Genomic DNA, 13,255 nt, shown 5'->3' on the forward strand with positions numbered 1-13,255 from the left:
ATCCTTGTGTTGAAGTAAGCGCGGACTTGGGGCTGTTTGTATGTGTGCAGACTTTGCTGTTGTCCTCCTCTCCTCCTGTTGAGCTCGAGGTGTGATGTTCGACTGCCTCCAGTGGCTCTGCGCGAGCTGCAGTGAACTTGGAAAACGCCAAGCGCATTAATGCAGGCTTCAGGCCACCCGCCGTCATATATTAGTTATTTATTCATTTATGCACTTTAAATAATAATATCACACTAGCGCCTCCTTAAGGATGTTGAGCACATCATATACATGACACTAAACAAACGCTGATAAATATTGAATAAAATCATTTCTGCAACGCATAGCTTTTGAGCTCGGCAACTTCTTATATAAAAAGAAATACGGTTATGCATGTATTTATATAAAACAGTATAATAAAGAAATTAAAAGGACGCCCAGTACATTAAAATTGTTTGACGGCGTCCATGGAAGAATCAACATTTAGCCATCCTTAGCTAATATGATAATAATATCATTTTAATTTCTGTAATTTTATCTAACAAGGTGTAATATTAAAGTTAAGCAAGCCAACTAATACAACAAAACATCAACAAAAACATAAAAAAAATAAACGAATTCTTTGCTTATTTCTCGCAATGCGCCATTTTGGAATGAAAATGAGAGATCGGCATATTATTGCTTATATTATATTTATCAAAATATATTACATATATTTGTATCGCCTTTCTAACTAGAAAATCTGAATTGATAATTTTTTATCAATAAATATATATTTAATTTTTTTAATCATTCCACATACTGTTAAAATGAGTTGAAATATGTATGGTTTCTTACAGGAAATTGTGTTATAGTTATTTTTTTACTATCTAAAAGTAAGGGACAGAATCTGTCGCCACAATTGAAGAATGACTCAAAACTCCTGAGACCATAGTTGAAACGGTTGCAAAAAGAAACCACAAGAAAACTTTCAACAAGGGCCAAACAACATTGACTGACAGTTACCTTAAAAATCCCTAAAGTGCTTCAAAATTTGGCCTACAGTATCATTCAATCGTCTCTGTGATACAAATGGTTGCATAGCTGAGGGACCACAGGTGCTGTCCATGCCTGCCACCAAACTGAATATCAACATTATGGAAGCAGAAGTGCAAAAGGCATTGTGCGGTTGAAAACAGAAATATAAATATCTTCACCCTGCCAATGGCAGTGTATCTCTGTAGTACTATAGTAGGATGACTGTGCAAAATGTTAGCTTGTTCATTAATCACTACATTGTCATTCCTCCTCAGGCTTTTCAATAACCAGCTCTGTCACAGTACATCCAACAGCAGTTCAGCTGATTAATGCTGCATTGTAATGACTATAAAATAGGAGTCTCGTGGTAGCTGTCAAACAGCAATTGGAAGAAAATGTGACACAATCAGGGCCAAATATGATGCACTTTCAATCAACATGTTTATCAGCTCATTGTCTGTATGATAAGTGTTCTGTGTTGCCATTGTAAAGGAGGCCAGCGAGTAGGTGCTGTGCAGGTAAACCTCACTCCCCTGATCTCAAGAGACGCACTAGTGACTGACGTTAGTGGCTGCAGTCATTTAGGCTCCTTGTTAGTGCGTCCGCCTCCCATGCCGAAGACCAGGTTTCGAGACCCACTCGGAACAAGAACAAGGTGTGGCGGTGAGGACCCGGGAGAGAGGGGTAACATTGGTGCCGTGACCCGGATGGGAGTGAGGGTTAGGGGGGTGAGTGTAAAGGAGGCCAGCGAGTAGGTGCTGTGCAGGTAAACCTCACTCGCCTGATCTCAAGAGACACACTAGTGGCTGCAGTCTTTAGCCTCCTCGTTAGTGCATCTGCCTCCCACACCGGAGACCCGGGTTCGAGACCCACTCGGAATAAGAACGAGGTGTGGCGGTGAGGACCCGGGAGGGGGGGGTTACACTATGTATTAAAAAAAATCAGTGCACCAAGTTATATCCAGCTCTCACCCCAGGCTAGGCATTGCTGCACATCAGGCATCCCAAATAATTGTTCTCGAGTAGCTCTAAATGACTATTGATAGAGGTGAAGTCTGGAGTTTTTCAATTCCAGGGAACTGTCCATGTTGCATTACTCAACTCCTTTAGGGAATTGGCCTATTTGTAGCAGTCAGGAAACCCAATGACAAAACACTTCTGACTCCAAACATTGCATTGCGTTTCTGGTAAAAGCAGCAGCAGAAAAACAGCCTGCAGGTCAGACAAGCAGAAAGATAGATAACATTGATTACACCGGCTGCACACAGGAAAAATGGATAATTCAATTAATTTAACTTTTTCTTTTAAAAAAAGCAGTTTCATCGGCCAGGCCAGGGAGATGCTTGAAAGAGTCATTTTAAAACATTTATTTTCTTTATAAATTAAATCATGATTATAAATACAACACAAATTCAACAGGTATCTTTCACCAGCAATAAAAACACAACCAAGAACAAGTTCATGCCAAATTGGTGACTACATTCCTGTAGCATCACAGCATTCATAATAGTTCATGGCACAAAGCCTAGAATTTGCTGGCAAATGCAGTTACTTGTGCATTAGTTTGCTTTTGGCACTTTTCACAAATAAGTAGGTTGCTGAACAGTGGGAAGAAACCTGTGACTCACATCTGGGGGTTTAAACTACAACTTGAAAGAGTTAAGAAACGTACCATAAAATCTGCTCACTGAATTAGAATTAAGCAATAAGGGGACAACCAATACTTTTAAAGCCGTAAAAATCCCTCAAAAGACATAGACCCTCATTTTATATTCCTAAATATGTCTAAACTGCACACTCTCTTATATTATAGATTTACTTTGTTATATAGGAGCTGTATGCGTGTACATTTCGATGGAAAGAATGCTTGTAATGCTCATCCTGTCCGAGCACATTTCCAGCATACCAGCACAACATCTGGACCCATCTGGAGGCCACTTTGCCCCTCAGGCTCTGACACATAAACTACACACTCTAAGTATACCTCACCTGTCCGGTCACACTGGGCAACATATGGATGTTCAGTGAACTTAAAGACAATTAGCATAGAGAAACAAAAACATTTAGAGCGTATGAAATCAGTCCACAAAGTAACAAGTTTGCGTTCTGATGCGGACAGCATTAATGCAACCCTTAATGCTTTTTCAGGAGGAATCTAGTGTGAGATATTTATAGAAAACAGTGTAAATCTTATCATTTGTAATGCATTAGTAATGTAAAGGTTCTTGAATAGCAAACACAAAAGTCAACTAATGCATTGACTAATGCACAAAGAAGGTTGTATGGATTATGACACATTGATGTGACATTTGTTAGCCGTGTGCTAAAAAGCATCTGTTTGCATTTAAAAGTCAGACCGCCCACTGAGGTTTCACATTACAACAGAAATGCCTGTCTGGGTAAAAACCAAGCTCTAACCAGCAGTGATTGTATAGTCCAATATTTAAATGTAATTCATGGAAAAACCTACAAAAATATAAACCTGAATATGACAATGTTCAGTTCCAAACACATATCGAAGTGTCATTGCTTAATAAGTTGTTTATATGGAGTCTCTATGACATTGATGTGGTGGGAGACTGGACTGGCTGGAGGAACTCTGAAGTGAAAACAGCTTCCGCATACTCTTCGCAAACATCCTGGAACTCTGCTGCCACATCAGCCAGAGCCTCAGCCATTAGCTCATCAGCCAGACTGCGGGAAACAAGAGAAAAGAGAGTTACAGTTACACAGCACTTATTGCTCAAACTCATACATTAAAGGGACAGTTCACCTAAAAATATGGAAATATCCCTTAGTTATTATAAATGCCTCATTCAGGAGAGGAGAATAAAAGACATGTTGGATATATTTTTATGTAAGTTATATCATTAACTAAAACTATTATAATCATTTAGCATTTTTTGGTATTTGAAAATGCTGAAAAATAAAATAAAGCTTCAATAAAATGAAATATAAATGAAAAACTAATTAGATCTAAAATTAAATTGCCTTGGGAACTAACTGAAATAAATGTATTTTTATTTCAGGTTCAGTAATTCAACTTATTTAAGGCAGCATGAAAAATCACCCTATTTCCTATTTCTATTCTAATGCATGTTACAGATTTTATTGTAAACAATTCAACCGAGAATATAGAATGTTTTTTTTTAAGTTTTGACCTCGTAATGGTTCATCAAAATGTAAATTCTACTTCTGTTTCATCGCAACTTTGAAGATATATAGAAATATACAAAAACAGACAAAAGCAAATAAAATTACTAAAACTTAAAGGTGACATATCATGAAAATCGGACTTTTCCATGTTTTAAGTGCTATAATCAGGTCCCCGGTGCATCTACCAACCAAGGAAACGTGAAAAAGTTTAACCCAATCACTTTGTAAGCCTTTTTCTGCAAGCGTCTGAGAAAACGAGCGCGTCTGATTTCGCTCCCTTGGTGACGTGGCAAAGGGATCTCATTATAATATTACCGCCCCTTAATCTGCAGGTTTCCACCAATGGCACCGTCATATTTTGATTTTGCAAGCAACAACGGTGTACCAGTTCTAATGCCATGTCTAAATCATGCTAACTGTTCTGTGTTTGGCTGCACAGACGAGCACAGAACACTATTTACTCATTTTGATTTCGCAAGCAACAACGGTATACCAGTTCTAATGCCATGGTGAAAGTTTGAGCAAAGCATGCTAACTGGTCTGTGTTTGGCTGCACAGACGAGCACAGAACACTATTTACAGTCCCAGCCTCAGAGAAGACAAGAGAGCAGTAGACTTATTGATTTATTTACTGTATATTGTTGCTGCCACACAGATCTAAAATAAACAAGCGATTTCTTTCCCAGCTGTTTACCTTCACAGACATAACCGACTGTTTTTGTAACTCGTGGTTTTTAACTTAAACTTAGTACTCACATGATGTGACAGCCGCTTTCTGTCCGTGTGCTTTGGATGTGTGCGCTCAGAAAACCGTACATCTGAAGTTTAAACTCATATGGTTTAAAACACATGATTTCAGCGCGATAAACATGATAATCAGAACCAAAACAGATGTTTTTAGCAGGTACCAGCTGTGATGGTGAAGCTCTATTCTGGAAAAGGGGGCGGGGAGCAGCAGCTCATTTGCATTTAAAGACACAAGCCCGAAAAACAGCGTGTTTCTGCTTCCACTCAAAATAGGCATTTTCAAAATTATATAATAAATGAGTATTTTGAGATTAAATTTCACAGACACATTCTGGGGACACCAGAGATTTATATTACATATTGTAAAAAAAGGCATAATATGTCACCTTTAAACTAAAATTAAAAAAATAAAAATATTTGTAAAAATTCTCTAATAGTGCATTAATAATACTATAATAACAGCATTTTGTGTTCTCTCAGCATTAAAGAATAAAAATGACTTCTATTTCTTTAGGACAGTGATGAGATCATCTAAATCCTTTCTTTTAGGCAAGTATTAAACTTGCTCTGTGTAAAGAGCAGAGCTACCCAGAGAGCCCAGTCAGTCTGTGCTCACTCAAGGCCTTGACTGCCTTCAAGGCTCTTATTACCCACAATGCACTGCTGACTGACAAGTGCCCGCACCCGTTCCCAGCAGCAACACTAATTGCCGTGACATTTCCCATCTTCTCTATTTCTCTGGAATAATAACCATTCAGAGTCTCTGCGGTGCTACACTGACCTCTCAAAAAAAAAAATAGATCCTCAATTTCTTTTTATATTCGTGCAATAACTCATACTTTTTTCGAGCTTCAGCACACAAAAAAATATCACTTTCCGTAAACGATTTCTGCAACCATTCTTCTCACCACCCACACAGCCCATGGCGCAAGGATCAAGTCTGACAAATGAGACCTCAGCTCTAGGAACAGATTCTGGTCTTTGTGTTCCTCTTCCTACCGTTGTTAAAAGTCTGTTCTCTGTGGACTAGCAGGACTTGATAAATATCCACCGCATTGCACCAACTTAAAAATTCTGTTAAGTATGCTAATGGCGGGGTGGGCGTGCAGGAGCACTAGCGGAACAACAAAGACGCTCATTTGCACAGGAGCACGCTCTACATTAGCACCCATCAAAAAAACAGAGCTAATATTTACATTTAAAATGGCATCGTGTGTGAGGATCATTATTGCCGCGAGGCTGTAAACAATCTCAACTCCTACTAGCTGTGTCACTGTGGGAAACGCACTGGGGCTTATGACTAATCTGCTGTTGCTCTGGGTGCAAATAGAAGAGCTGAGTTTTTAGTGTTTATACATCCAGGAACGTGTCTTGAGCATAAACAAAACAATGAAAATATGTCAGGAAACTGTAGATATCGGTGATGAATGAGTAAGAGCTAATTTAGGTTAAATGTCTATGGGCCACATGCACACTGCAGCTTCAGTACACACATAGTTCAGTTGTTTACTGAAGTCGCTGCTTTAAGATGCAGATAACGACATCTAAATGAGCAAGTGTCATGACTCATTTGCAATTTTTGGTCGTGAAATGAACAAAAAGTCATGCAAGATTTTTTCCCAATTCAGTCTGTGCCTGTGGTTTCATTTGTGCAAAATGATATGTCCAGTGAGTGGCACTAAAAGTGCATTCAGTTTTATCTAAAATAGATGAACATGAATCGTTTTATGATGTTGATTGTTGTACATATCGTGACAGTTTGGAAATGAAATGTCTGATGAGTGGTGCTAAAAGGTTAATGCTCTTTATCAAAAGAGCGATGCTATACGAAAAAAATGATAATTTTCATGGTTTTTGAAAAGTTTCATAAAAGGTCACAATTTCAAATTTGTGCCTCTAAGGCAACATAAATTATTTTCAGGTGTACTTGTTCTTGTCTTTCATGTGTTTTTTGGTAGTATAGCTAATGCCTACAGAAAAGACGGCATAGTTTGCTCTATTTAGTCTGTAGTGTAACAAGACAATTACAGTAGTCTACAGAATAGAGAGAGAATATCTATATCTCATGGCTAAAGCAGAAACATCAGTAAAGTTTATTCACACTTCAGACCACCATATCAACTCTTCAAGGAATTAAATGCTGGTCCAAACACAATCACAACAAATTAATACTCTAAATTAATATTTCAATTAGTTTTAAGTGGTGCTAAATCTGGAATCAAAACACTTGTGTAAACATCTCAAACCCTCAGATCAATTCCATGTGACCTCATCTGGGCCACGTTGGGTATTAATCAGGCCCTCAAAAGCACAAATACTCTTCGCATTTATATATAGCAGCAGAAGTAAGAAGCATCTCACACTGACATGCCGGGGTTGACTTTAATACACAACATTAGACACAAGCTTAGTCTAGACACTTAAAGCGCAAGGCCGCCAACAGCGCACAAGGGCCATTTATTCTCTAATGGAACATTATAGGGGCCGGCGCTGCTATTGTGCAATCACTTCCCCTTTACCATTCCCACAAGGCGCCCTCTTTGTGCAGCTAATAGAATACTGCTCCGGCTAACAGTTACCTCAAGCGTTTTGGGCATGCTGTGGCACTCTGGAGAAGTGAGGAATTGACCACAGCCAGGAGAATAATGTCAGACTTTGAGTGGTTGCACAGTGCGAACAAAAATGGCATGAACAGGCGAAAGGACGGTCAAGGTAAGCACTCAATTAAGGGATTCAAATTAGAAGGCGTCCCCTGTGTTAATTCAGCTCTGTAGTCATAAGCAAGAAAGGTCATACGAGGTGCTGAAAGAAATTAGCACACAAGCAGTTCTGCGAGATGTAAAATTGAACACGCATATACATAGTGAAATGGGCAAACGCTTTCCAAGCTTCTTCTGTCAAAACAAGCCAAAAATAATGACCAAATTTTTCCCCTTCCTGCTTTCAACAATAGCTCCAGCAGTCACAAGCAGAAAAAAACACTGTCAACCCTCCACATGTGATTTATACGAGCAGACACAATGCTGGGCTGACTTGTGCACACGCTCTAGTGTTTGGCAGACAGCATGAGGCACGGGAGATATAGAGGGAGATGATGAGAACTTCTTTTTGGGGAAGGTTCATCAACAATAAGGTATCCGATATCAACAGGGTACAAGGTAACACCTATAAAACAAGAACCAAAGTGAATTCCTCACTTCTACAGAGTGTAATAGCATGCCTAAAGGACAATTAGCAGGTTACATGGAGGGTGTAATTTTTCATACAGAATGTGAATGAAAAAAAAAACGCATTTACAGAAATGTTTTCTATTTCTATTCTACAGCCATGAACTCGTTCTTTTTCAATGAAAATGTCATCAGAATGGTTTTAAATCAGTCTGACAAAATAAATCATTAAATTAAATTTGTACTGAATACTTGAGCGAGTTTCAAGATGTATATTCCATGAAAACAAGCCTTTTATGCTATTATGCAATATTGACTAACAACACAGTTTTTTGTAGAACATTAGACTTTGAGCTTGCAGAAGGATATATGCAAATGACAATTATTTGAATATTAAATATTTAATAGTTGATTGATATAAAGAATTACACTACCCTTCAATTATACAGTGAATCTGAAATCAAATACTTCTCTACTATATAGTATGTGAAAAACAGTATGCAAAAGAAGAGTAGTATATCTTGGCGCTGACAGCCTATGGGCATCGGCGCTATGGGCGTCCCGAGTTCGAATCCCAACTCAAGGACCTTTCCCGATCCGTCAGTTCTGATTTGTTCTATCGTAATAAAGGACAAAAATAAAGGCGAAAATGCCAAAAATAAATCTTTAAAAGAAAAAAATAAAGTAGTATGTGTGTATTTGTAGGCGAAAAGTACTCTGATGACTTTCTATTTCCGGTGACATTCTGACGTGTGCATTAAAGGGATAGTTCACCCAAAAATTTAAATTCTGTCATTAATTACTCACCCTCATGTCATTTCAAACCCGTAAAAGACCTTCGTTCATCTTCGGAACACAAATTAAGATATTTTTGATGGAATCTGAGAGCTGTCTGACCCTGCATAGACAGCAATACAACTGAAATGTTCCCCAGTCCAGAGACTATCCCATGAGGCCACAGGAGAGGATTTGTGAATAGTAGTGAAGTGACAAAACTGACGCTGTAGGTCACAAGACCATATCAACATGGAGTATGTAGTATGTCCGCATTCCATTCATACTACTCATATTCATACTATACAGAACCTATAGATTCATAGTACATACAACATACAAGTTCAAATTCAAATGTAGTGACTACTCAGACAGTATGCAACTTTTTCGGTAATGAACCAAAGTGAATTCCTCACTTCTACAGAGTGTAATAGCATGCCTAAAGGACAATTAGCAGGTTACATGGAGGGTGTAATTTTTCATACAGAATGTGAATGAAAAAAAAAACGCATTTACAGAAATGTTTTCTATTTCTATTCTACAGCCATGAACTCGTTCTTTTTCAATGAAAATGTCATCAGAATGGTTTTAAATCAGTCTGACAAAATAAATCATTAAATTAAATTTGTACTGAATACTTGAGCGAGTTTCAAGATGTATATTCCATGAAAACAAGCCTTTTATGCTATTATGCAATATTGACTAACAACACAGTTTTTTGTAGAACATTAGACTTTGAGCTTGCAGAAGGATATATGCAAATGACAATTATTTGAATATTAAATATTTAATAGTTGATTGATATAAAGAATTACACTACCCTTCAATTATACAGTGAATCTGAAATCAAATACTTCTCTACTATATAGTATGTGAAAAACAGTATGCAAAAGAAGAGTAGTATATCTTGGCGCTGACAGCCTATGGGCATCGGCGCTATGGGCGTCCCGAGTTCGAATCCCAACTCAAGGACCTTTCCCGATCCGTCAGTTCTGATTTGTTCTATCGTAATAAAGGACAAAAATAAAGGCGAAAATGCCAAAAATAAATCTTTAAAAGAAAAAAATAAAGTAGTATGTGTGTATTTGTAGGCGAAAAGTACTCTGATGACTTTCTATTTCCGGTGACATTCTGACGTGTGCATTAAAGGGATAGTTCACCCAAAAATTTAAATTCTGTCATTAATTACTCACCCTCATGTCATTTCAAACCCGTAAAAGACCTTCGTTCATCTTCGGAACACAAATTAAGATATTTTTGATGGAATCTGAGAGCTGTCTGACCCTGCATAGACAGCAATACAACTGAAATGTTCCCCAGTCCAGAGACTATCCCATGAGGCCACAGGAGAGGATTTGTGAATAGTAGTGAAGTGACAAAACTGACGCTGTAGGTCACAAGACCATATCAACATGGAGTATGTAGTATGTCCGCATTCCATTCATACTACTCATATTCATACTATACAGAACCTATAGATTCATAGTACATACAACATACAAGTTCAAATTCAAATGTAGTGACTACTCAGACAGTATGCAACTTTTTCGGTAATAAATCTTAAGTAAATACCTTATACATAAATAAATACTTTACAGTGAACATTTTTCATTCATAACATTGATTGTCTGTCATTGTCATTCTGTGCTTTTGAAGTGCAGTCCAATTCACAAGCAAATGTCTCACCAGTTCTTTCAATAAAAAAAATTAATCAGACTGGTTTATTGAAATTCTTGCAAGGCTCACAGAATGGGCCAGAAAAGCAGCAGACTACAGGATAGACGGACACCGTTTGACTTGGACAGATCAGGAGTGATATAATGGAGAAAGCCAGCTGTAATGAGGTTGTGCAAACAAATGAGATGTGTAAAAGTCAGTGAATGAGATTCTGGGTGACCAATGCTCTATCAATAATATTCTGAAACCACAGATCAAAACCAATAAAGCTAAAGGGGTGCTTTCGCACCTTTAATCCAGCGAGAAGGCCATCGCCAACAGCAAGGTTACAGTCGTGGAGCTGGACAGGGAGAGGGAGATTAGCTGGATGAAGGTTAGATGAAGGAAGAGATGGAGAGAAAGAAAGAGATGGCAGTTTGAAATAAAAGGTTCGAGAACAGAGAATTAGGATCAAACCAAAAGCCGCAGCCTCACCATGGGCTCCGCATTGATCTCTTTGAGCTCTGAATGAGCAGTGGTGGATCACACACACTCTCAGATGTGCTGGTCACTCTATGGAGTCCTCCAACACCAATAACCTCCATGTGCGGACAAAGGACATTATAAGATATCGCCACTTATCAGTTATCTCTCCTCTACGATTCTGTTCCTGAGAGTTACGCATTAGAAAACCTCATTCAGTGAGTTTGACTTGCACAGTGTGTAAGATTCAATTGCACACGGCAAAAAAAAAAAAAAAAAAAAAAAAAAAAGATAATTTAAAACAATAAAAACGTACTTGAGCAAAGAAAATTGTATAAGATAAGATTTTGAATATATACCACTCCACTAGAAAATAGATTTTTTCTTGTTTTAAGCATAAACCCCACTAAATTTATTTAGATCTACACTTAAAGGGGTGGTTGATTACGATTTCACTTTTTTAGTTTGTGTAACTTTGTTAGTGTGTAATGTTGCTGTCTGAGCATAAACAATATCTGCAAAGTCACGACGCTGAAAGTTCAATGCAAACGAGATATCGTCTTTTAAAATTATGGCAGTTTAATGCCCACAAAAACGGCTCGTAGGTACTACAACGAGTTACTTAAAGTCACAAACCCAGATAAACCCATCCCCCGGGAACATGTAACGAAGGGGGCGAAGCCATGCTGCGCTGCTTTAGAGAAGAGGAAGAGAAAACTAGGGGTGCACGAAAATAATCTATTCATATATGAATGCAATTCTGTCTTCTAATCTAATGGATTCGCAAGTTTCAAAACCAATGCTCTAAAGCAGTGGTTCTTAATCCTGTTGATCGCGTCACCCTGCTCTGCATCTTTCTCTCTCTCGAATGCCCACAAAAACGACTCGTAGGTACTACAACGAGTTACTTAAAGTCACAAACCCAGATAAACCCATCCCCCGGGAACATGTAACGAAGGGGGCGAAGCCATGCTGCGCTGCTTTAGAGAAGAGGAAGAGAAAACTAGGGGTGCACGAAAATAATCTATTCATATATGAATGCAATTCTGTTTTCTAATCTAATGGATTCGCAAGTTTCAAAACCAATGCTCTAAAGCAGTGGTTCTTAATCCTGTTGATCGCATCACCCTGCTCTGCATCTTTCTCTCTCTCTCTCTCTCATTCAGCTCATCAGCTCAGCTCCAACAATGAACTGTTCCAATCATACACTTTATGTGTATAGATGGACAGATTTTTTCACATAGCTATGAGAAGCGTTAAACATGGATGCGTGAGCGGTTGCCGTGCTGTATTAAAGCTTTAATCAGGATAAAACCATATATTAAAAGCTAACAGAAGCAGTAGCATTTACAAATAACAGCGTATCTAAAATTATGAGGCAACAACAAACAAAAAACATACCATTAAGAGCCGTGCTGGCACAGGTTCTGCAAACCAATGCTCTAAAGCAGTGGTTCTTAATCCTGTTGATCGCGTCACCCTGCTCTGCATCTTTCTCTCTCTCGCTCTCTCATTCAGCTCATCAGCTCAGCTCCAACAATGAACTGTTCCAATCATACATTTTGTGTGTATAGATGGACAGATTTTTTCACATAGCTATGAGAAGCGTTAAACATGGATGCGTGAGCGGTTGCCGTGCTGTATTAAAGCTTTAATCAGGATAAAACCATATATTAAAAGCTAACAGAAGCAGTAGCATTTACAAATAACAGCATATCTAAAATTATGAGGCAACAACAAACAAAAAACATACCATTAAGAGCCGTGCTGGCACAGGTTCTGCGCGATCCTCTTCACTAATATTATCTGCGTCACAATTGGGCTCAAATTGATAAGCAATATTGATGACGTCATTGTTTACAATTAGTGCTGTCAAATGATTAATCACGATTAATCGCATCAAAAATAAAAGATTTTGTTCACATAATATATGTGTATACTTTGTATATTTTTTATGTATATATAAATACAAACGTATATATTTAAGAAAAATATGTCATGTTTATATATTAAATATATTTATATATATAATATAAAATATAAGAATATAAATATATAATTGTATACACCTGTAAATATTTTCAAAATATATACTGTATGTGTGTGTATTTATATATACATAATAAATATATACAGTACACATACAAACATTATGTAAACAAAAACTTTTATTTTGGATACTATCAATCTCGATTAATCATTTGACAGCACTATTTACAATACAACCGGAGCAAATGCCGCTGAGGTGAGGGGCGTGACGCTTAGACGCGCACTAGA

This window comes from Sinocyclocheilus grahami, unplaced genomic scaffold (genome assembly GCF_001515645.1).
Source record: "Sinocyclocheilus grahami isolate Dianchi unplaced genomic scaffold, SAMN03320097.WGS_v1.1 scaffold350.1, whole genome shotgun sequence".
NCBI classification, from domain to species: Eukaryota; Metazoa; Chordata; class Actinopteri; order Cypriniformes; family Cyprinidae; genus Sinocyclocheilus; species Sinocyclocheilus grahami.